At 42.9% G+C, this 23,994-nt stretch overlaps 1 protein-coding gene across 4 annotated transcripts in view; it reads left to right on the top strand.

Annotated features, from left to right (window-relative positions):
* Positions 1-2,876: 2,876 nt before the first annotated feature.
* SGCD (sarcoglycan delta) overlaps positions 2,877-23,994 on the top strand; it is a 454,320-nt gene continuing 433,202 nt past the window's right edge. The window contains exon 1 of one of the 4 annotated variants that reach the window (XM_072145505.1): positions 2,877-2,958. The gene's annotated coding sequence lies outside the window, so the exon portion shown is untranslated. Of the gene's footprint in view, positions 2,959-22,623; positions 22,751-23,994 lie in introns of those variants that run through there. The other 3 variants (XM_072145506.1, XM_072145503.1, XM_072145504.1) reach the window with 3 other exon arrangements.

The following is a 23,994-nucleotide window of genomic DNA, read 5'->3' as shown; positions in this document are numbered from 1 at the left end:
CTGGACTTTAGGAATATATGGATGCAGTTATCACTATCATTGAACGTTAAGAATAAACAAATGCAGTTATCACTGACATCAGTCCATGACCGCATTGACAAACTTTTATACTCACCATAGTCTGGATCACTATTCATGCCAAGCCAGTGTAGTACTCTCCGACTTCAATGTGCAGGGGTCATAGGTATGTCCTGCAGAACGGGAGGTTCGGTGCCGAGAACTCCGGATGTGAGTCCATTGTGCCTCATTGGACTTATATCTAGAAAAGTAAAAACTTTTGTTTTTTATTGCTGCGCCCACGGATAGATGTCATATGGGCCGATTTGGGACACTAGGGTCCATAAGGACCTGTAGTTGTTTTAGTGTCAGGACAGGTCAGGTTCTCTTTAAACATCTGGATCAATGTATAATTATCATAAGATCGGAGACACTTTCAATCTACTAAGATCCTAAGACAATATGATTGTAGCTGCAAGAGTCAAGCTGTAAACATGTAAACTTTGCCGAAAATCCATTCTCTGTTTCCCTATAAATCAGAAGAGACACATAAAAGCTGCTTTTATGTGTCTACTTGATGTTCCCAGATCCAGTCTGTCTGCTAGCACTGTGTCCAGCCGGGGGCGATAGTGCTGCAGTTGTTACCTCTCTTTATAAAATAATATGTGAGTTTTTACCTGCACTTTTATAATCTTTTTCTGTATCACGTGGATTGTCACCGCAACTTAACATACCCTGAATGGGAAAGAGAAGGGGCAATCAAAAACAGAAAGTCAATGTGTAAATGTATAAAAATGCTACAAAAGTAACCAAGGTCAAATTATAACATGGTCAAATAACACAGATCAATGCTTTTACAGTCCCTAGTACCATATTATCACCTCTTGTGGTCCGGCTCACCTAACATATTTAAAGGTTATGGTTGTGATATTATTTGGGTTTGATATTTGAGCAATGTATGACGCATAGTGAGTCGAAAATACATGGCCAATTATGCGGGCACTGCAGGGGGGTTTATTATGACTGTATGCGCCAGTCACGATATTGCCCCCGCTGGTGCACGTTGCCTGTCATTTATTGAGAGGTTGTGCCTTAGTTGTCTCATCTGGACATTGACATTTCGTTTAATTCATCTGCCATACATATTTCTTCGATTTGAATTCTTCCAAAAAATCTACCAGTGTGAAGATAATTTTCCAAAAACTTAGGCATGTTGTCCCTTAAAAATGAGATTGTTGTCCTTGGATGCCGCCACCTCTGCTGGAGTGAGAGAACAAATAGTTTTTCCTTATGAAATGACTGCATCTCCCATAACCTTGTTGTGGTATTGCACCCTGAATGCAGGTGATCGGACAGGCCTCAACAGTGCTTGTGTGGCCACGGCTGAAATAGTGCGTGGTGGGGGTTGTATCCAAGGACAGCTGTTTGTGTTTCTTGTGTGTGTGAACTGTGGCTTAGGTTTCTGTGTTTGGATTGATTTAGCCACCATCAGCACCATCAGCAGCTGCCAGACGAAGTAAGTCCTCCCTGTCACCTTGTAGGGTCACTCAGGTACCGTTAGTTAGGTTCCTGATAATCTTCTGTGGGCAGGACCATAGCCTGCAGGGACATCACAGGGAGAGTTCACCACCACTTACCCAGTCTGACAGCGCCAAACCTGGTTGTGATAAAGGGAAAGCCATCAACATATTAACCACCTTCTCCAAGATGTATTACATATGTCTGATATATCTGTTCCTTCTGGAATAGATATACTGGTTTGGCATTAATCCTGCATCATGTTACTAGGCTTCCTGAAAGTCATACTTGATGTCAAGGGGGTGGCCTTACAAGGTAACTAAAGAGGCACTGCTTTCCTTATCCCATCCTGGAAAACTTATTTGCATAGTACCCAGATTCCACTAATGGAACATCGATGGCTTTAAGTCTCCACACACCTACAAGTTCCCTACACTGTACTGATGAGATGCCACGTCGAAACAGCGCTGTCTGCAGTTGGGAATCTGTTCCTTCTGGAATAGATATTCTGGATTGGCTTTAATCCTGAATAGTGTCTTTAGGCTTCCTGAAAGTTGTGATTGATATTATGGGCACTATCTTACAAGGTAGCTAAAGCGGCATTTTTTTCCTTATTCCATCCTGGAAAACATATTTGCATGTTTCCCATATGTGTGATAGAAAAGGTGCATCACAGGCTAGACTGAGAGTCTGATGGTCTGGGGTTAAGTAAATTAAAGTTGCAGCATGAGAGAAGTCTTAAAAGTGAATAATCAGTAGATATTGGTCGCTGTAATGTAGTGTGCTTTATACATGATTAGTTCTACTAGGTTGAGCAAATGTAAAATTTGTTTTACATACAGTTTCGGACTGGCCCACCAGAGAATCTGAGGATCCCCTGGTGGGCCCAGGTTGTAACCCAGTACTGGATCCCAGCAGTTCTAGCAGTAGATTACTGGAGGGGTGTATTCCCTATGGGTAGAAGGGAGTAAATTCTCAGTTCCACGTTAATTTAGTTCATTAGATTGATTAGAAATATTGGTCTCACTACTCTAGTCCGCTATCAAATTACCCTGGCTCTTTGATGTCTGCCCTGGTACCATGTCTGCCAACTCCCCTGACCCCCGGACCCTTATACATATAAATGTTAGAATGACTTGCTCTTTAATATTCTTCGTGTATCACTTAAACGCAATTAAAAAGCCATGTCCTGTCGGTTTCCTCCTAATAACCCTGGCAGAAATGTTTCCAAGACTATGGAGAAATTGCCTTCTGTAATGTCACTTCCAGATGCAGCGAGAGCCCAGTACAGAGGGCGACAGGTGCTGCAATGACAGATGGGATAGACGTACAGTACACACGCCAGTCATAAAGGGAGGGCACTGCTCTATATATGTCATCTGCTGGAAATAGCCCCTACACTCCAGACTAGGAAAGGATTCTCCCCGGGAGAACTTCAGAACGGTAGGGAAGACAATTCTCTCTTAATGTCTCTTCTTCTGCTTTGTTTGGAGGAATTTTCCTTAGACGGGGATTACTCTAAGTGTGTGTCAGCTGTACAGATGCCAGCCTCATTACGGACCACCAAATTAGTTCAATCACCCTGGCTGGGCCCTGTAGTATAGCTGTCACGTGAATGAAGGTGACCATTACTGAGCCTCAGAAGGTTCTGAAGAACAATTAGATATGTTATTTTGTACAAAATTAACAGTGTATGGTCCTAATATACTGTAGTTTGATACAAATTCTGTTCTGGGAGAGCAACTGGTCAATACTGTTTTATATGGAGCAGCTATGACAAGCTGGGACCTGAAGACTTCTTGGTAGGAGGGATAAACTGTAACTCCACACCCCAGTAGGTTTCTTTTGATCCCTCCTACCAAGAAGTCACCAGTGATAACTGTTATAGCTGTTTATTGTAGCCTAGAACTAAAGTACAATAAATTACCAATATCCAGAGGTCCGTTTGTAACTATGGGTCGTATGTAAGTCGAGTGTTCTTAAGTAGGGGACCGCCTGTATATACTTTCTATTATCTTTTAAAAAATAAATTAAATTTTATTGAAATCATGGAAAAACTGTGAGTTTGTTGTGCGCCTCCTGTCCTCCATCCTGTCTGCCAGCTCTGTACTGTGCAATGTGCTGGATAATATGTATATAATGGTGCACATCTTCCATTATTTACTGTGTCAGGTCGGGTCGCCGGACCCCTGACACTGCGGGCCCCATAGCAGCTTCATTGGCTTTTAACCTTGTCCCTGTAACAATAAATGTTGGGGTGTAGGCCCATGAACATGAATAAAAAAGGCAATATCAACATGAGATGACCCCCGTGGATAATATTAGGCTCTGTGCAGATTGTGGTACATGGACAGAAACTTTCCCGACATACTGTATATTTTAGGTGGAAGGCTCTAACATCATTAAGCTCAATAGATAAGTTTGATGTCTATGTCGAGAGCTTTTCCTGCCTTGTAGGGCTCCAACACAGCATGCACAGAGCCTTATAATGATATGGCAGGTCCATGGTCTTACAGGGAGATGAATAATGGGGCCCAGCAGAAGGACCACCGGTGATCAGATCTTGTGGTTTTTAGAAAACCATTAATGATGGGCTATCCTTAGCCATGTGAAAACTACACTGATACATTGTAGTAGTATTTTAGAGAGGTTCATTTCTTCTTTACAGGTCTATAATGTCACTTAAATTGGTTAATGCTCCTGTTTGTAGTTCACTACTATTCGAATCAATGGGGATGAGGTGCAATACCAAACACGGCCACTATACAATGTATGGTGCTGTGCATTTGTGACCAATAAAGAGTCTGCAACCTTTTGTCCTGATGCTTCAATCTCTCCATACAGCGGATCCAGGCATATTCTGGGTATTGGACCCCCACCGACCTAATATTGACGACCAATCCTAAGGATAAGCCATTAATATTTATTTCTCAGGAAAATAATCCATTTACTGTATGACCATTGTAATGATGTATTAGGAAGACATACTGAAAGATAGCATTTACAATGTAAGCAGATGGAAATTAACTCTTAAATTACTGACAAATACAATACAAACGACTGACTAAGTGGAATACAACAGGATTGTAATTGGCAATTACCGCATCATGCTCCAGCATTGTGTGATATTCCTTGGACAAGCTCCGGATATCAGGCAGCTTCTCTCCGGCATCAGTATGGAGAGAAAACTTTAGATAAAGAGCATGGATGAGCCCGAGCCAATCTTAATTATAGGAGGCATTATTAGGCAGTCGAATAACCTTCCCCAAATATTACTCCGAAACTAATTGTCTCTTTGGTATGCAGAGCGGACCATTGAAAAAGTGGTTTTATCACCTGACATCATAAAATAAAAAATTAACCAACGTTATTTACAGAAAGTTTGAAGGAAAATGGAGTTGAAGGATAAGTAGAATGGAAAATAAAAGGAGAATAGAGGTGGAGATTACACACAGGGACAGCGTAATACCAACACCTGGTAGGATAATGTATGAACAACAAGTTAGGATGTAAATTTACAGAAATTATATTTGGAGGTATGGGTGACTTTTGTGGAATTGATTTTAGAGAAGGTGCTTAACTTGGATCCTAAATTACATTGAGGACCTAGGAGTCTCTACTAATCAATTTCTGTAATGACCATTTGGCGACCCTGTTGATGACTCTTTATCAAAATCAGTGGCTAGAGCTATCTTATTCTGTATGGGAAAGAGAGTCAGTAATCAAGACTCTCACTGCCCATCGGTGTGTGGGCGGGGTAATCAGGACTCTCACTGTCAATCACTGTGTGTGGGTGGAGAAATCAGGACTCTCACTGTCAATCACAGTGTGTGGGCGGAGTAATCAGGACTCTCACTGTCAATCACAGTGTGTGGGCGGAGTAATCAGGACTCTCACTGTCAATCACTGTGTGTGGGCGGGGTAATCAGGACTCTCACTGTCAATCACTGTGTGTGGGTGGAGTAATCAGGACTCTCACTGTTAATCACGGTGTGTGTGTGTGTGTGGAGTAATCAGGACTCTCACTGTCAATCACTGTGTGTGGGCTGAGTAATCAGGACTCTCACTGTCAATCACTGTGTGTGGGCAAAGTAATCAGGACTCTCACTGTCAATCACTTTGTGTGGGCAGAGTAATCAGGACTCTCATTGTCAATCACTGTGTGTGGTAATCAGAATCTCACTGTCAATCACTGTGTGTGGGCAGAGTAATCAGGACTCTCACTCTCAGTCACTGTGTGTAGGCTTGGTAATCAGGACTCTAACTGTCAATCACTGTGTGTGGGTGGGGTAATCAGGACTCTCATTGTCAATCACTTATTTTGGGGATTACACATGTGCACATACCAATATACCCTTTTATGGTGTTGCTGTCCCTTTACACAATGTCATTCCTTATAAGATCACAGCATGTTAAATATGAAGAAGGGCACGGCCATGCTGTGCGGCGGGTTCTCATTAAATGAAGTGTTAAACGCATGGAGCAGCATGTCCCGAAACCGTAAATGAGTGCTCAAGGTTTGGATGTAAGATGCAGCAATCATAGTGAAGGTGTGAGACTGTACACTGTCAAATCCATTCTACGCACCCAGGGGAAATATCACTTAGGCGGACACAGTGGCCACTCGAGGCTGATTGAGATGTTCCTTGTATTCCTTTACGCTCTATATGAAAAGACGTCTTGTAATGTCTTAATAGTATCACAGTGAAAAGACGTCTTGTAATGTCTTAATAGTATCACCGTGAACAATACCGCGCCGCTCAGATCTTCCTACTCGTCAATCTTCTTACCCCCCTCTTCCTCTAAGAACCTTCAATATCCCTTTATTTTGTATCCCCCCACCTCCCCCTCCCAGTTGGTGATTTCCCTCTTGGAGTCGATTTATTGATTAGGATAATTGGTAAGAATGAGCTCGCATCAGGAACTTGGTGGAGTTCGCCGTCTCCCGGTCGCTCAAAAGTGTTTTGCTCTTTTAAGACATTTGAAATTCCCATCAGGCTCATTAACTGCATCTGCAAAGAGTCAGATCCAAGCTGTGTCAATACTTTCAGTAAAACTATGCAGAATGACAGAAAAATAGGACACGGAAATGCACCCTCTTGTGACCCCCCCCTCTAATCAAGGCAGCTTAGGGATATGCTAGCGCGGAGCAGGCTAGACTAATAGGACTGGATCTGATGTGATGGTTACAAAATATGGATACTCTTTAGGGAGATCAGGATATTATATGGCTTAGAGCGGCTATAGACACAATCATTTTTGGCCAGGAGAATTTTGACAGCTAGTGAATGGCTCATTAACATGCACATTTGGCTTGGCCATACATGAGTGTTACTATATCTCCATGGACAGGGATGATAAGTGGCTGCCAGGCATCATTGGCATCATCTATCTTGGGGGAAACAATAGCAAGCAACCCAGGCCGGTATAATTTCACTCAGCACGACCCACCCAACAGGGAGCAGCTTTATGATGCATCTATTTATGGACTTCTCATTTGGAGATGATTTGCATAGAGTTGTAAAAAAAAAAACAGAATAAACGTCAATTTCCTAATTTATGGATATTAATACAATTGTTCCAATTAGGAGCAATAAGAAGCCAAAAATATAGAAACCATTGTAGGGGGGATTTTAAGATCTCAGGAGAAATAGTCAAAACATCATTGTAGTTAAGGGGGTTCTACAACTTTGCAAGTTATCATCTATCCACAGGATAGGGAATAACAAGCTGATTGGCGAGTGTCCGACTACTGAGACCCTCAACAATCATGATAACTGGACTACCAGCAATCTGAGAATGAGATTTTGTTTTAGCTGTTGGGGGGAGCTAAAACTATGAGAGGCTCAGAATTTTCCGAGCCCGGTACTTGGTTATCTTTGGCACTCTCATAGACAACGAATGGGAGTATTGGAGATACCTGAGCGTTGTCCTTGCAACTACTATTGAATAGAGCGGAAGGGCGCATGCACCATCCATTAGCCAGAACGGGACTCCAGTTCTCCGGATTCCTGGGGGTTCTGATCTCATGATTGGTCAAGGGTTCCAATCTCATGATCGGTCGAGGTGGTAAACCCCTTTAATAGTCTCAAAAAGATGGGACTATATACTTTTGGAAGTTATCTCTGCAGGTTTGTAGGATGTTTATTCTGGTATCCGTTTGTTATTCCTTGTATTTTTAGTTTTTCTTTGATTTGACACTACATTCTGGTGGACACTAGAGTCGGCCCTTTTGAGGTATAGCAGCTATATAATGTATGGTGCTAATATTGGTAACATTGGCGTAATTGATAAGTGATAAATCTGTACCAGGCCCCCAATGATGATGGATTGTATACTAGTTTTCTAGTAAAAAATACACCTTATGGGCCCCCTAAAACTCTTGGGTCCAGTTACTACTGCACCCTCAAGTTACACCCTTGCTTGATAAGAATTGAAGAGGCTGCAGTTTTCATCTGAATACTTCAGTCCTTCCACACAGAAGATTAGTAGGGGAACTGGTTGTTGAACCTCAATGATCTGCCTAAAAATAGATTATTGTCCCATAGAACTCCCTTTTATCCAATTCTGGCTTTCACTACATGGTAAGCAATGGTACATGGTACATGGTAACCCCCCATTACTAATGACCTTTATCAATAACAGTGGAGTGAAGGGACTGTTCAGGGTAAAGTTGGACATGTCCGCAAAGGTGAAGATGTGTGGCCACTTCATTCACAGCTTCTTACATTTGGTAGTGACTGTGTACTAAGGTACATCTTAGCTGCAGTACCAGGTGCAGCCACTCCAAAATATATGGCGCTGTGCCTGATAAAAGATGAAGAAGCAAGTAGATTGGGAAGGGTGCTCCCACTGCTTTTACATTAATGGCCTATCCTAAAGCTGACCATGTACATTAGATGTATACCACCTGATCATCTCACCATCTAATTTGTTTTATTATTGAGTAAATTAGATATGGATAACTTGGATTTCAGCTGCCCAATATTTTTGTTCTGCATAGCATACTTATCAATATTATAGTAGAATAAGGATGCTTAGATCTCACCCTTGAGATCTCACATGTCCAAGTCTAAATCAAAGGGGGGGAGGTCACTTTTGGGTGACACTTCATAACCTCAACCAGGGGCGTAACTACAGGGGTAGCAGCCATAGCATCTGCTATGGGGCCCACAGTGACAGGGGGCCCATGCATCTTGGATATTGCATGTGAATATGCTATATGTGATGTGTATATGCTCCAAATGTGTATGCATATGTGATGTGTATATGTTGTATGTCTGTGTATATGATGCATGGGTGCATATGGTAATGTATGTATGTGTGTATATATGGTGTATGTATATTTTTTAAGGGGTAAATTGGGCCCCATTCAGAAGTCCACTATGGGGCCCTGCCTCTCCTAGTTACGCCACTGACCGCAGCCACCTTTCTGTGGTGTCTTGTGCCAGAACTTACTGAAAATCAAGGACTCTACCAGCAAATTTATGATCGCTAGAAGAGCATGGAATACCCGGAACGAGGAGAAATTATGAATGAGTCCTATTTCCGTCTTCTATTCACTACTAGTCATAAAGAGATTTTCATTCTTTGCAGATTTCTGTAAGAATCTTCTGCAATCCACACTTAATCCTCCTACCTGACTCAGACTCCTTACGTAAGAAGGTCTTTTATCCTCTGACTTCCTTGGAGCCTGTCAACTCGGTTGACAATATAGAATTCTAAAGATCTGATGTACTCAGAGGACATTTAATAGAGGAGTGAGGAATAATCAATTGCATCTTGGGACATGGATCAATATTATACAAGGGACGGCTGAATCCCTATTAGGAGCTTTAAAAGCTGAGACTTGGAGAGGTCGAGTGGGACTTGGTATGTTGTTGGAGGCACAGGTAGGAATGGTAATCTCCACTGCCAGAATGCATTCATTATTTCTAGGAACAGGATACTTATCTGTCAGCTTCTGCGCCGAGACGTCCTGCAGTTTAACCGTTTACTGGATGCCTTATTATTGTTTTATTTCATATCCTACAGTCATCCTCAGCCCGGGCCTAATGGATTGTAATTGATATCTCAGATCATTACTTATTGATATTTTAGTTACAAATCTTTTCAGTAACATCATGTACATATCCCTTACAATGATAGCTGGCCTGAATGATTTCTTGTACAGAACTGGATTATAGCACAAGCAAAAGACGGCCACCATCTCCATCATACATGAACTTAAGGTGAGCATCGTGGTGGCAGCCCAGGGGGCCAATACAATCCCCTATGTAGCCCCCCTTTATTATTTTATTGTATTTGTATGTTTAAGGCTGGATTGACACCTTGTTTTTATAGTTTGAAGCTAGGATATATATTAGGAAGGCTCATACAGTGGGGTACTTCCTCCTGTTTCTCCCTCTTCCTCCTAAAAGTAGGCGGAGGAGTGTAGCTGCTGATGTTCAGGGTGTATTCCCAATGACGTCACTGTCCTTATATGGACAGTGACATCAGCATAGACAGCCCCGTGCTGACCGATGTGTACGCTCAGCAGAGGCCAGGAGAAGGATGCAATACAATGCATCTATCCTCCGTTGCCTCCAATGACCTCCACTGAGCATATAATAATAATCATTTCTTTATTTATATAGCACCAACAGATACCACAGCGCTGCACAGAGCCTGCAAGATCAGTCCCTGTCCCCATAGGGAGCACAATCTAATCAACCTACCAGTATGTTTTGGAGTGTGGGAAGAAAATGGAGAATTCTTATCTTTTATAACTGAGGATTCTTATCTTTTATATGGCACTAGCATGTTTCTAGGTGCTATTGAACCAAAGGGCTGTCTTTAGTGATCAGTGCTCCATCTGCAGCCCCCCTGTTCTAGTGATCTTTGAGGGTCTCATTACTCATCACCACCAACTTTCAGCAAGTTAGGCCCTATCCTGTGGATAGGGCCTTACATGTTTTGTGGGAAAACACCATTCCTTAAATTTTCACCACAGGCAGTCCAGTGCCCGTATCTCATAAGAGGTTCCAGCCATCAGGTGCAAACTCTGCCAGTTCGGACCTGTAGACAAGGCCTAATCTGGCAGAGTTTTCCGTTTGGGTCGGTGAAGGGGGAGATGGCAGGGATGGGGAGATTTATGTAACTCCCCCTTTCCATCATAGTAAATCCAGGTTTTGATTCTTGGAAAGCTGTGAAGTCACAGTGGGCACTAATTGACCACAGAAGAAGCAGAACCTATCCGTAACCCTCTGGTGATAATAGTCCTTATTTCTTGTTGTGACAAGTCTAGTGTTCTATTACCGTTCCAAAGAATAATTTCATTTGTCTGGAAATCTCATAACCTTTGCGAAGAAGCAAATTGACATTAATAACGTCCAGGTCAAAGAGGGAGTAAGTGAAGCGAAACAGAGTCTTAATTTCCTTGATCTATCACATGGTGGTTAGATAACGTGTGGCCTGTCAACGCGCCCATTCTCTTCGTACAATATCTTTGTGTCGAGATGACCAGCAAATGGAGATCCTTGACAAAGCAAACGCAACACATACTTGAGATGTGATAATTATACTGAAAACTATTATTGGAAAACCAGTTTAGGGGAAGGTAATTGGTTTTATCTCATTGTAAAAGATCCAAACATTTTACATGAATCGAGAGGGCAATGCAACTCTGGTAGCAACTTCTGAAGCGTAGTGAAGATGCTGGTCTGACAAGTACCTAAAAGTGACAAAGAGTTTCGACGAAACATCCTAGATCCGGGGTTGAACCCAAACTTTCTGCTACTGAGTTATAGAACGGCGCCCCCTCTTCTCCAGCCAGTAGTAATATATCAGGTTATTTTTATTAGAAAGTGGGTTCTCCATGCACTGTCTATATCCAATGCTGGTGTCGGATGTAAAGAAACACTATTTTTAATTGTCAGGTCCTGCTATGTAGCAGGTGACTGTGCACCTAATGCTGTCTCTACTAATGCTGTCCTCTATCTTGCTGAGGTGGTGCTGTCTGAGGCGAGAGGCTCAACTCGCCTTATGGCTGGTGCCTAAGGCTGCAACACTTGTCCTGTGCCACAGAAAATTTTCCAAAAAATGCATCATTATAGTCAGGATGAAACTTTATCTGCTGTGTAATACGTCATAGGGACTTTGATGGGGGTCCGAGATACCATTATTTCAATATTTCAAATTTTTTGAGACTTTATTAAAAAAGACTTTGAATAAAATTGAGCTTGTAGTCCCATTTTTACTAAACCAAATACAGGCGATCCCCTACTTAAGAACACCCGACTTCCAGACGACCCCTAGATACAAACGGCCCTCTGAATTTTTGTAATATACTGTACTTTAACCTTAGGCTACAGTAAAGAGCTATAACAGTTATCACAGGTGTCTGTAATTAAGATTTATTGTTAATCCTGGTTTTTAAAATCCAATAGTCATAGAGACCCAAAAGATTTTTCCCGGAGCTACAATTATAAAGTATACGGTTCCGCCTTACATACAGATTCAACTTAAGAACAAACCTGCAGAACCTATCTTGTACATAACCCGGGGACTGCCTGTATTTATAACTATGTCAATGTACCAGGCAACACAGTGACCCCATAGAAAAATAGCAGCCACAACACTGCTCACGTAATAGTACCAGCCACATCCCTGCCCCATATCACAGTACCAGTCACAGCAATTCTCACGGAATAGTACCAGACACATCCGTGCCCCATAGAAAAATAGCAGCCACAACACTGCTCACGTAATAGTACCGGCCACATCCCTGCCCCATATAATAGTACCAGTCACTACACTGTTGACGTAATAGTACCAGCCACATCCCTGCCACATATAATAGTACCAGCCACTACACTGCTCACGTAATAGTACCAACCACATCCGTACCCCATAGAAAAATACTAGCCACAACACTGCTCATGTAATAGTACCAGCCACATCCCTGCCCCATATAATAGTACCAGCCACATCCCTGCCCCATATAATAATACCAGCCACAACACTGCTCACATAATAGTACCAGCCACATCCGTGCCCCATATAATGGTGCCAGCCACAACACTGCTCACGTAATAGTACCAGTCACATCCATACCCCATTTAATAGTACCAGCCACTACACTGCTCCCGTAATAGTACCAGCCACATCCCTGCCCCATATAATAGTACCAGCCACTACACTGATCACGTAATAGTACCAACCACATCCGTGCCCCATACAACAGTACCAGCCACAGCCCTATTAGGTCTGCAGACATGACTTCCCCACATAACAGTGCCAGCCACAACATTGCCCAAATAAAAGCACCTACCATCACCCCTACCACGGAAAATATATTCATTCTAGACAATTTACGAGGGCTCCCATCCAAAAACACGACACATCTAATGAGCGCTGAATACATGAGATATGTGCACATCTGCTAATGTGTTTTTTTTTTTTTTACTCCATGAGAAGAATACCACCGCATGGAGCTAATGGATTAAAATACCTCCATTTACCAGAGGTGAACTTGACCGAGCGGTAATGGACTTCCCATTTGTTTTAAGTTCTCTGCACAGCGATTAAAAGATGTGCATTTTTAGGTACGGGTACATCTGTTACCTAGTTACTAACGTGTGGAAGACAATACATCTGAACATTCTTCACTATGTAATCACATGTCTTTATGCAAAATTGTAAGTTATATAACACTTCTCGCTCAAACTACTTATTATTGCAAACGTTTCTTCCCCAACGTGTGCTCCTGTGTAGACATTAACCAAAATTAAAAAGGATTTTTTTTACGCCTTGTGTTTATTGCTTATATTATCTTTCAAGAAAAATCAAGATGATATGTGTCTGTAACAGAAGGCTTTATGGTCATACACTTCACCCCAAGACTAGTAAACAACTAAATAATGTTTCTCATCTGCCTACTAGCCCATTATACACAGTAGAGGGCCACAAAGGAGGCATTATACCAGGACCGGCGCCAGCACTGGGCATACCGAGTCAAGTGCCGGGGCCCAGAGCTGCAGAGGGGCCCCATATAAGGCTGTACATAAGGAGTCCATGGGGTTGAGGGCCTTATATCTAATAAATCCATAGGGGGTGAGGGGGGTTTTATATAAAATTACCATGCTGAAGCTGTTTAGGATGATAAACTAGGAAATATTTTAGGGAACAGGAGACTGCTTTAATTTCAGAATTTTTAATGCCGCCACGTGAGTTCACTGCAAAGGGGCCTACTGAGGCTCTGCTGCCCAGGGGCTGAAACCTGGAGCCGGCCCGCATTATACTATCTGTTTGCTGCAAGGGGGCATTGTACTGTGTAGAGGCAACAATGGAGGTGTTATATAGTGTGGGGGGTCGCAAGGGGGCATTGTACAGATTTAGGGCCACAAATGTGGGGGGGGGGGCACAACAGAGGTTAATCAATAGTATTGGTGGAAGAAAATGTTATGACACTGCATATTTGATGGTAAGGGGGGGGGGAGGGTCATATACTTTGAGATGCACAGAGGGAACATTTTAAAGCTAGCCGGGACATTATATTATGTAGGGGCCACAAAGGAGGCTTTATATAGTTTGTGGGCCACAAGAAAGGTCAATATATAGTATGGGAGGAAGAAGGGGGCATTATACTGTGAATGGGTGTGTGGAAGGGAGCTATATACTTTGTGGGGCACATAAGGGGCATTATAGGGGCTTGAAAGGGGCCATTTACTATGTAGGGGGGAGGGAAAGGGCATTATACATTGTTGGTCGACTAAATTTGTGGGGACACTAAAGGGGCTTATCAGTGTCCCTACACAGTATTAAAAATTCTTTAAAGGAAACCAACCATCTAGGATCTACCTATTAAGGTAGATCCCGTGGTAGGTTCAGCTAATAAATGCCATCGTAGCCCTTTATAGGGCTAATTCTTTAGTGGCCGCTGCGTTTGGAAAAGTTTTCTTGCCCTAATATGCAAGAGATTTGAGAACCAATGTAAAAATATACTATTTTAGGGAGAATGTTATATTGACTGTATCCTAGTATGATAAAAGTAGATCTTTTTGGCATAAATATGCAATTTTAGGCAAATTGATGCCGTTCTATCCATGGTCCTTGACACATGATTTTGGTGAAGTGTCCAATGGACCAGCAAATTTGCAATGATTTATTTGTGGATTTGAGATTCTGCAGGATATTTGCCTAAATTATTATCAGCCTCTTCTGAAATTCATCCCGCTTTAATCCATTGCAGTTGGGTAAATATAAATAAATGTACCCCTTTGAAACAATAGATTTTTGTCCAGATAAAGTGTCCTCATCTAAAAGCCATTAGCAGACAATGAACATCATTGTTATTGGAGGACCCAACATGCCCATGTTTTACAAGATATAAATGGACAAAGTGTAATACTCGATACATCCTGTGGTGGTGCCGTAGGGAAACTGAACACTCACTGCCCAGTTTCTTGATAGATTACAGCCGTATGTTCAGGGTCAAAGCAAGAGGACATTAATAAACCGATCATCTGAGGACAAAGATTGAACAAAGCAAAAAAACACATTAAAAACTATTTTAACGTCTCCCTCCCTCAAGAGCAAATTGCACAAGTGATTAACAACTATTAAGCAGTTTTGATAAATTCCAGACGGGCAAGAGCAATCTCCGTCTTCCCAAAACAAACAGACGATGATCATTATCTTTTAATCAACCTTGTAAATTGTATCGGGCCTAGGATTTCCTATGCGTTAGAAGCCTTTCATCCCAGCGTAAAAATAAGAAAGCAAAAAAAAAAAAACTCGGCATATACCGAGCTAATGTTTTAGAACAAGAAAATATCGGATCATTAGTTGGAATAGAAAGACTTGTCAGCGCCTGTGCCTCAGCATATTAAAAATCAGAAAGAAAAACATAAGATGGGGTGAGGAACGGAGACAAATGGACAGAGGAACCTCAAGGTGTGATAAAGTAGTATAAGCAAAAGCAGTAATAACCTAGTAGTAACACAAACAACAAAGATGGAGATGGTGGTAGAGTACATGCATGAGGCTTGCAATAGCAAAGACATCTGCCGAGAGGTTGAAAAATTGACACCAAGGTAATAAAACAGAGAGAGAGGTTTCTCGAAGAGAACAATAGGAGATGGTTGTGTGAAGGAGAACCGGAGCAGGATTTATGTGCCGGGCGGCAGGTGTAAAGTGCATGGAAATAAAGAGGGGAAGCCTAGTGTTTATTATAGGGGACCTTGGAAAAAGGAAGTGAGATAATAACATTGCTATGGTTAATGCATGGACAATAGATAATGGATAGGAAGTCATACTTTCATTATCTATGTAGAAAAAATGGATATAAGAGATATATGCCGATGGGGAGATGAATAGAGTCAGGATATTACCAATATATATACCATTTTGGAGTGATTAAGACAGACATCAGGATGGATAGGCGATGTAGGACATGTTCACTGGATTTTGATGGAGTTGACCACCTAAAAATCTGATCTAAAAAGCCCCCTAAGATTGGGGCAAGAAAGCTAAGACTGGTTTTATGACAATGTTTTTCATGGGGGTTTAGCCTCACTAATGTAATGTGGTTGTTACCTCTGTACTCTTTCGGGCTTCAAAGCCGTGCTCTGTCTGTAAAGTACAGCTGAGGATGCACTGATGGGTGGGATTTTGTTATTACATTGGGGCAAATTTACCTATCCGGTCCTGTCGCGATCCCCAATTCGGACTGTTCGACAAAGATGAAGTCCGGCGCGATTCATGTAGCTCGTGCACCCGTGTTCCTGCATCCGTCCCTTCCCCGCCGAGGTCCGCCGGAGTTCACTTTTTTCTTCCTGGTGCTTGTAAGTGCGTGTCTTGCGACACAATTCGAAATGTTAAATCCCGCGCATAGTCCGAATCCCTCGTGTTGTTTGACGACCCGCCCCCCGATTTGTGTAGCGTGCAAGCCGGCGCCGATGCGCCAAAATCCGATCGCGTGCGCCAAAGTCCCTTGTTAAATTGCGGCACAAAATGGAAATAGGTGGGAAACCCGATGAAAATGCGCGCCGGGGGCCCTTAGTAAATGGGCCCCATTCTGTCCTTACTAGTCTGGACACTACTCATTTAATTCCTGGCTGACTTAATTGATTTCCACCAAACCAGTCTGTCACCTGTCGATCATGTACTGCATTGTCCTCTTGGTTCTGACTCATATTTGTCCAATACTGTTCTATGCTTGTACTGTCCATTCTTTGTCTCAGTGTTTAGGGTAGCTTAGGGTAGCCAGGGCATTTAGGTAAGAACAGCTAGGAATGGGATTTTTGCTCAGGGCTCACTATCTTTGTCTTTCCTTATAGTCCATTATAGCCATTCCCTCACTGCAATACAGTGGTTTATGAGTGTGCACCCACCTGACAAAAGAACCAAGGCAAAATAAGGGATGACAATTTTAGATCAGATTTTGAGTCGGAAGACTGCCTGAGTGAAATGTGAAGTTTATAAAATGCACAGTGCAGTCTGTATTTCTGGCGCCTGTTCTTTATAAATGTGGCATCTTCTGCAATCCCCCCAACAGAGTGCACCACTTTTATTTGGTGTATGCAACACAATTCTGTCAGACTTTGCATGTTACCTCTGGTGCACGGTCCGACTGAGCACCAGAACAACCTCTTCAGTGCTGAAATTTGTGTCGCATTAAGAATAGTGCAGCCGCAGCACAAAAAGGTTATGTACGACACATAAGTGGCGCCGACCCTTTTTAAAGAGGACCTGTCACCCCAAATTAGTGCCCCCATCCAAACATACCTACTTAATCTACTCCCCGGCCCCTTTCTAATGCTGCCCATTTCAAAGTCCTGGCATTAATCAAACTTTAGTAATCGGCGCTATAGCATATGACACATAACATACTTGATGTCCGATCGACGGACAAGCAGTCTGGCTTATTCATTAGGGGGCCGTCCAGGCAGTCCTCTTCTCCGCAGGCCGCCACTCCCCCGGGCTCTAATCGTCACGCTGCGCATGCGCAGTAAGTGCCGATAGCATGAATACTGCAGCGCTTGTGCACTGGATGCCCGGGGGAGTGGCGGCCTGTTGAGAAGAGGAGTGCCTGGACGGCCCCCTAATGAATAAGCCCGCCCGTCAATCGGACATCATGTATGTTATGTGTCATAGGCTTTAGCGCCGATTACTGAAGTTTGATTAAGGCCAGGGCTTTGAAATGGGCAGCATTAGAAAGGGGCCGGGGAGTAGATTCAGTAGGTATGTTTGGATGGGGGCACTAATTTGGGGTGACAGGTCCTCTTTAAATACCTGTGTAAGCGGTAACTCCAGGAAGAACGTACAGGAAACTGGCGCACTGAGGTTAGTAAATGTGCCCCAGTATCTTGAACTTCAGCTGGGTTGATTATGGACTATGGAAATTCTAGTGAAGCGTTAAAGCATGCCGCTATTCTATAAAAATATGGTAGTAAGAGAATCATGAATAGTACAGTATATTATGTGTGTTGTAAAATTGGAAGTGTATTAAAAGATAGAAAACCAGAAATTATAAAAAGATGAAGTGGTGAATCGAAAACAATGGAGGACATTAAGAATTGTTGGACTTAAGAATCTTAGACTTAAGAAAATGGAAGAATGAATCGGGGAAATAAGACCTACAAAAGGTTGATGAAGTAAATCAGGATGTTAGGAGATGAAGGAACTAATAAGGAATACTAGGAGTTGATGAAGTGTATCAGGAACCACAGGAGATAATACATAATAAGGAAATGTATCACAGAAACGAGATATTACATACGAGAGAGGGTCATGGAGAACCTAGAGAAATGTTAGATGATTGGAGCAGGTGTAGTTAATCTTAAAGAGCAAGAAATATGAGCATAGGATGTAGTTAATAAGGAATTATTGGAAATATCAAACAATGGTGGGAGAAGGAAAAACAAACCAGAGTCGAAAGAGCGACCCAAGAAGACAACAAGAAATGATAGGATGTTAGGATGAGAGAATCAAAGTCAAAGAGAACCAAGAAATCGAAGAAAAGTTTAAGATGGCCTCTTGTGGACTGCATTTTCTATATATGGTGACCACAGTTATCACGTGTAGGCAATTTAGCGTCCTGCAAAATGAAGAAGACTGTTCATGTGATGTCATCTGTTGGTAGCTCTGCTCAGCAATGATAGAACCCTGGAACCTAACTAAGAATTTTAGCCAAATGAGAGGATTCTCCAAAAAAGCCAACCATCTTGTTCTTCATCAGTGCTAAGTAGACTGCTTGCATGCCAAGTAAGAAAAAGAATAAATAATCTTCCTACAGGAGAATGACTTTCCTTTGGTTAAAATCTAAAGCCTTGTGTCAAGGTTCCTATTGGGTTAGACAATGGGGCACATTTACTTACCCGTTACTGTCGTGATCCAGCGGCGTGGTCTCCGGCGAGGATTGGGTCTTCCGGTGATTCACTAAGGTCGTGCGCCCAATGTCCACTAGGTGTCGCTGCTGCACTGAAGTCCGCCGGAATTCACCTCCTCCGCCTCGGTGTATGTCAGTGCTATTTATGCGACTCAAATTTTTTTTAAATTCCACGGCTTTTCCGAATCCGTTGGGTTTTCCAACGACCACGCCCCCCGATTTCTGTCACGTGAAAGCCAGCGCCGATGCGCCACAATCTGATCGCATGCTCCAAAATCCCGCGGCAATTCATCGCAAATAAGAAAAATTCGGGAAACCCGGCGGAAAAACGTGATTCGGACCCTTAATAAATGTGCCCCATAGACTTCCGGTTTAGCTAACTGAATATAAGAGATAATTCACATAATAGAGATTACAATCTGAGAAACACAACTAGGAAGAATGACAGAAGATGAATAAATGAATGAATGAATATATCAAAAGTAATAGTCGAATTTTGAGGAGTAGATGAAGAGAATTGAAAATAACTTTGGGGTGAATGAATTATGTGGAACAGTAGACCTTAGACGATGGTAAAAGACATTAATATGAAAAGTGGATTTTAGAAGGTGAACGAACATTTTGAAGAAGAATCGTAGAAAATTGAATTGACAAAGACACCCAAGAAGAATAAGTGATGAGAAATTTTAGCCGTATAGATGATGAGGAGCAGATGTGAGGAGATGTGAGAGAACACTACATTTTGGGTAAAATATCGTAATCAAAGTGGGAAGAACATTCAAAAATCTGGAGTCTTCCTGGAATTAACCAAGTTTGGTGATGAGGGGAACAGACGATGTTAGAAAATTGAATGCATTAAAAATTGGGTGTAAGATCAGGATTAAAAATAGAAGATAATACAAAATGTTGGAGTCAATCCGGAATTAAGTAAGACAAGAAGATACTTGAAGCTGGAGAAATGAGCCTTGAAGTACAGGACATACTAAAACTTTATGGTGTGACTGAGGAGTATGGAGGAATATGAGATCTCAGAAGATGGAAGAGCGTTTCTGGATAAAAACGGATATTAATAGACGGGGGAGGTAAGGATGAAAAGCAAGAGTGGTTATATCATTAAGATGAGAATCTTGAAGGGAAAATAATTGTTGGAAATACAATGAGCAGAGGATATTTGGAGATGGTGGAGATATACCAGTTGTAAGCTGGTGGTTAAAAATACTAGAAGATGGTTGAATGTTGAGGATATAAGATGCTCAGTATCAACAGGGTAAATCTAGAGGTGCTGTCATCCATACCATGTCTGTCTGAAAGAAATAATAGGCGTTTTGAGCAATTTGAAAAGCAAGAAGCGTCACAGCAAATACTGTGTGACACATAAGGGCTGCACTCATACCTAGGGGGTGTAAACTATTGTGGAAAATTGGGTTCATGGTCACATTGAGTGACTAGAGGCTCCATAAGATCTTGCTTTACCTTTGTCTTTTAAAATGCCACAGAAACTCTCAGAAAAGGGACTCCCAAAAAATTTACTGTTTTTCTGCATGGTGGGGTCTTCTTGGATTCTGGAACAAGCACAAGACTTTTGGAGAGCTAAGATCATGTTCCAGAATCTATCGATAATACTGTAGGGACAAGTCACTTTGAGCTACAGATTTGTTAATGTTAGGTATATGAGAAATTTTCTACAGCTAAGCTTTGGGTAATTATACCCAGGTCAAGGGCAAGGTGTTGACTACTCAAGTTAGTGTTTTGGGGTCCACAAAGCTCAGGTATAACTGTATGTCTAGGTCAGAGTGCAGTTGCCTGTGAAGTTAGGGGTGCTAAGGTCTCCTGATGGTGTGTGCTAGGCTCTACTGAGGCACTTCTCCAGAGAGTTAATGCACTGGGGTCAGTATTGGGGTGTACAAGGATTTGAGTTCTGGTATCTACTGCAATCTCTTGAGCTTTGGATGCTGAGGTCAACTGAGTTCTTGGCCCAATATGTTCAGAGACCTTAATCCAGGAGTTGACAAAAATCTAGGTGCCAAATTATGTAGAAATCTTGTCAACTAAGGTCTGGGTGCCATCTTGTGCAGATATCTGGGTACTGTGGTCAACTAAGGTTTGGTGCCAGTTTGTTCTAAGATGAGCGTATTGTTCTCAACTAAAGTCTGGGTGCCAAATTGTATGGTAATCTAGAAAACATGGGCAACCAATGTCTGCATATATGGACCCTGAGTTCAATGTGCCAGCTGGTAGAGATACCTGACACTGTGGTCAAGTAAAGTCTGTGTGCCAGGTTGTGCAGAAATCTAGGTGATGTGGTCAACTAAGGTCTGGATGCTATAGATCGCTGTGCTCTGTGTGCTGCTATAAACAAAACTATGGGTGCTGTTAGGCATATCTGGACACTGTGGTCAATTAAGATACGAAGGACAGATTTTGCGGATATCTGGGCACCATAGTCATTTTAGGTTTGGTGCCCGATTGTGTAGAAGTCTGGGTGATGTGGCCAACTAAAGTCTGTGTGCCAGGGTATACTGAGATCTGGTTGCTGTGTTCAGCTGAGGTATTGGTGCCCAATCCTACTGAGATCTGGGTGCTTTGGTCAAAGAAGATCTGGGTGCCTTTCCTATTGTGATCTGGTTGCCATGATCAGCTGAAGTCTTGGTGTCAGATCTGGGTGCTGTGTTCAGTTGAGGTCTTGGTGCCTGATCAACTGAGATAAATAACAAATAACAAATGGGTGCCTTTTCTGCCGTGATCAACTTAGGTCTTGGTCCCATATCCTTCTCAGATATCTGTGCTGTGTTCAAATAAGATATGGGTGCTGTGTTCAGCTGAGGTCTTGGTGCCCAATCTTACTGAGATCTGGGTGTTGTGGTCAAATAAGATCTGGGTGCCTTTCCTACTGTGATCTGGTTGCCGTGATCAGCTGAGGTCTTGGTGCCAGATCCTTCTGAGATCTGGGTGCTCTAGTGAAATAAAATCTGGGTGCCTTTTCTACTGTGATCTGAGTGCCGTCATCAGCTGAAGTCTTGGTGCCGGATCCTACTAAGATCTGGGTGCTGTGGTCAAATAAGATCTGGGTGCTGTGTTCAACTGAGGTTTTGGTGCCCGATCCTACTAAGATCTGGGTGCTGTGGTCAAATAAGATCTGGGTGCCTTTCCTACTGTGTTCTGGGTTCCCTAATCAGCTGAGGTCTTGGTACCAAATCCTTCTGAGATCTGGGTGCTCTAGTGAAATAAAATCTGGGTGCCTTTTCTACTGTGATATGGGTGCCGTCATCAGCTGAGGTCTTGGTGCCAGATTCTTCTGGGTGCTGTGGTCAAATAAGAACTGGGTGCCTTTCCTACTATGTTCTGGGTTCCCTGATCAGCCCTTCTGAAATCTAGGTGCTGTGGATAAATAGGCTCAGGGTAGCTGGTGCCTAATAAGTGTCTAATATGCACGTTGTTTTCTCTGTATTAAGACACATTTCAGTCCAGTTAATGCAGACTTAATGGAGGACACAGGGGTTTGTGGACATTACAAATCTATGAATTAGTGTGACAAATGTGTAAAGATTTGGTGGACTGTGTAACCCTACAGAGACTTTGGTGGGATATGTAATAGGGAATAGTTGTATGAGGTAAATGAGGAGTCCATGAGGAGATGTGTGGAGATGAGGGCGCCAGTGTGTGAGGTGATGTGCTGTGTACATGGAGCACAGCTCTGGGTGATGGGAGGAGGAGGGGGAGGAGGAGGAGGAGGAGGACGGGAGGCTGAGGGAGTGCTGACTGATCAGAGGCCGTCCTGCTCCCGGGCTACTCATGGACTTTCCCGGAGCCTCCGGCCGCTGCTTCTGGATTTCTGGACCATAGACAGGAGAGCTGTGCATCTGGGTGAGTGCTACTACCGGGGCACCGTGCCCCCTGCTGTGGGCATCACTGCATACACACACACACGGAGCTTCTCTCTGGCACCCACATCTGGGCATGCCAGCTGCGGCTGGCACTGGTGGGTGCACGGCATTCATCAGCGGGCACCGGTGCCATGATCCGGGGGGTCGCCTGGTGTCATTAGTAATCCGTGACTGTCCTTACTGACTCAGCCCTGGCATGCAAGTGGCACCTGGCACCAGAAACTGGGGCACGGGCAAGCTGAAGTTCAAGATCCGTCTGGCGATGCAATATATAGGACAGAAAGTAGGGTGCTCAATAGTCACTGGAAACGTGGGTGCCAACACATGGGGTGCTGTGTAACACAATAGAAAGTAGGGTGCCAACACTGCTGATCTACTTGGTGCCAACACATGGGGTGCTGAGTAAGTTGGGTGCCAACCCTGATCAATAATATGTGAATTGCAGAAAATGATATTTTGGGGTGCTGACATTGTCCAGTAATATTTGGGGAGCCAGTATTGTAAAGTGGAGTGGCAGCACTGTACAGTCATATGTTAAAAGGTGACATTGTAAAATGTGGTGCCAGCACTGATTACTACTATATGGGGTGCCAGCTGTGCTCTAATAATATATAGGGTGGCAGCAGTGCTCCAGTAATATATGGGGTGCTTTTGGTGCTCCACTAATATATAGGGTGCCAGCAGTGTTCCAGTATTATTGGGGGTACCTAAATTGATCTTGTAATATGTGGGGTGCTCTTGGTGCTTAATAATATGTGGGGTGCCAGCATTGTACCAGTAATATATTGGGGTGCCAGCATTGTTCCTGTAATATGTAGGGTGCCTGCATTGTTCCAGTAATATGTGGGGTGTCTGCATTGTTCCAGTAATATGTGTGGTGCCTCCATGTCTCTGGTAATATATGGGGGTGCCAGCATTGTTCCTGTAATATGTGGGGTGCCAGTATTGTTCCAGTAATATGTGGGGTGTCTTCATTGTTCCAGTAATATGTGGGGTGTCTGCATTGTTCCAGTAATATGTAGGGTGCCAGCATGTCTCTGGTAATATATGGGGGTGCCAGCATTGTTCCAGTAATATGTGGGGTGCCTGCATGTCACTGGTAATATATGGGGGTGCCAGCATTGTTCCAGTAATATGTGGGGTGTCTGCATTGTTCCAGTAATATGTGGGGTGCCAGCATTGTTCCAGTAATATGTGGGGTGCCAGCATTGTTCCAGTAATATG

Source organism: Engystomops pustulosus, chromosome 4, assembly GCF_040894005.1.
Source record: "Engystomops pustulosus chromosome 4, aEngPut4.maternal, whole genome shotgun sequence".
Classification (NCBI taxonomy): domain Eukaryota; kingdom Metazoa; phylum Chordata; class Amphibia; order Anura; family Leptodactylidae; genus Engystomops; species Engystomops pustulosus.
Note: the sequence above shows the minus strand (reverse complement) of the source record. Positions and strands in the feature narration are given on the sequence as shown.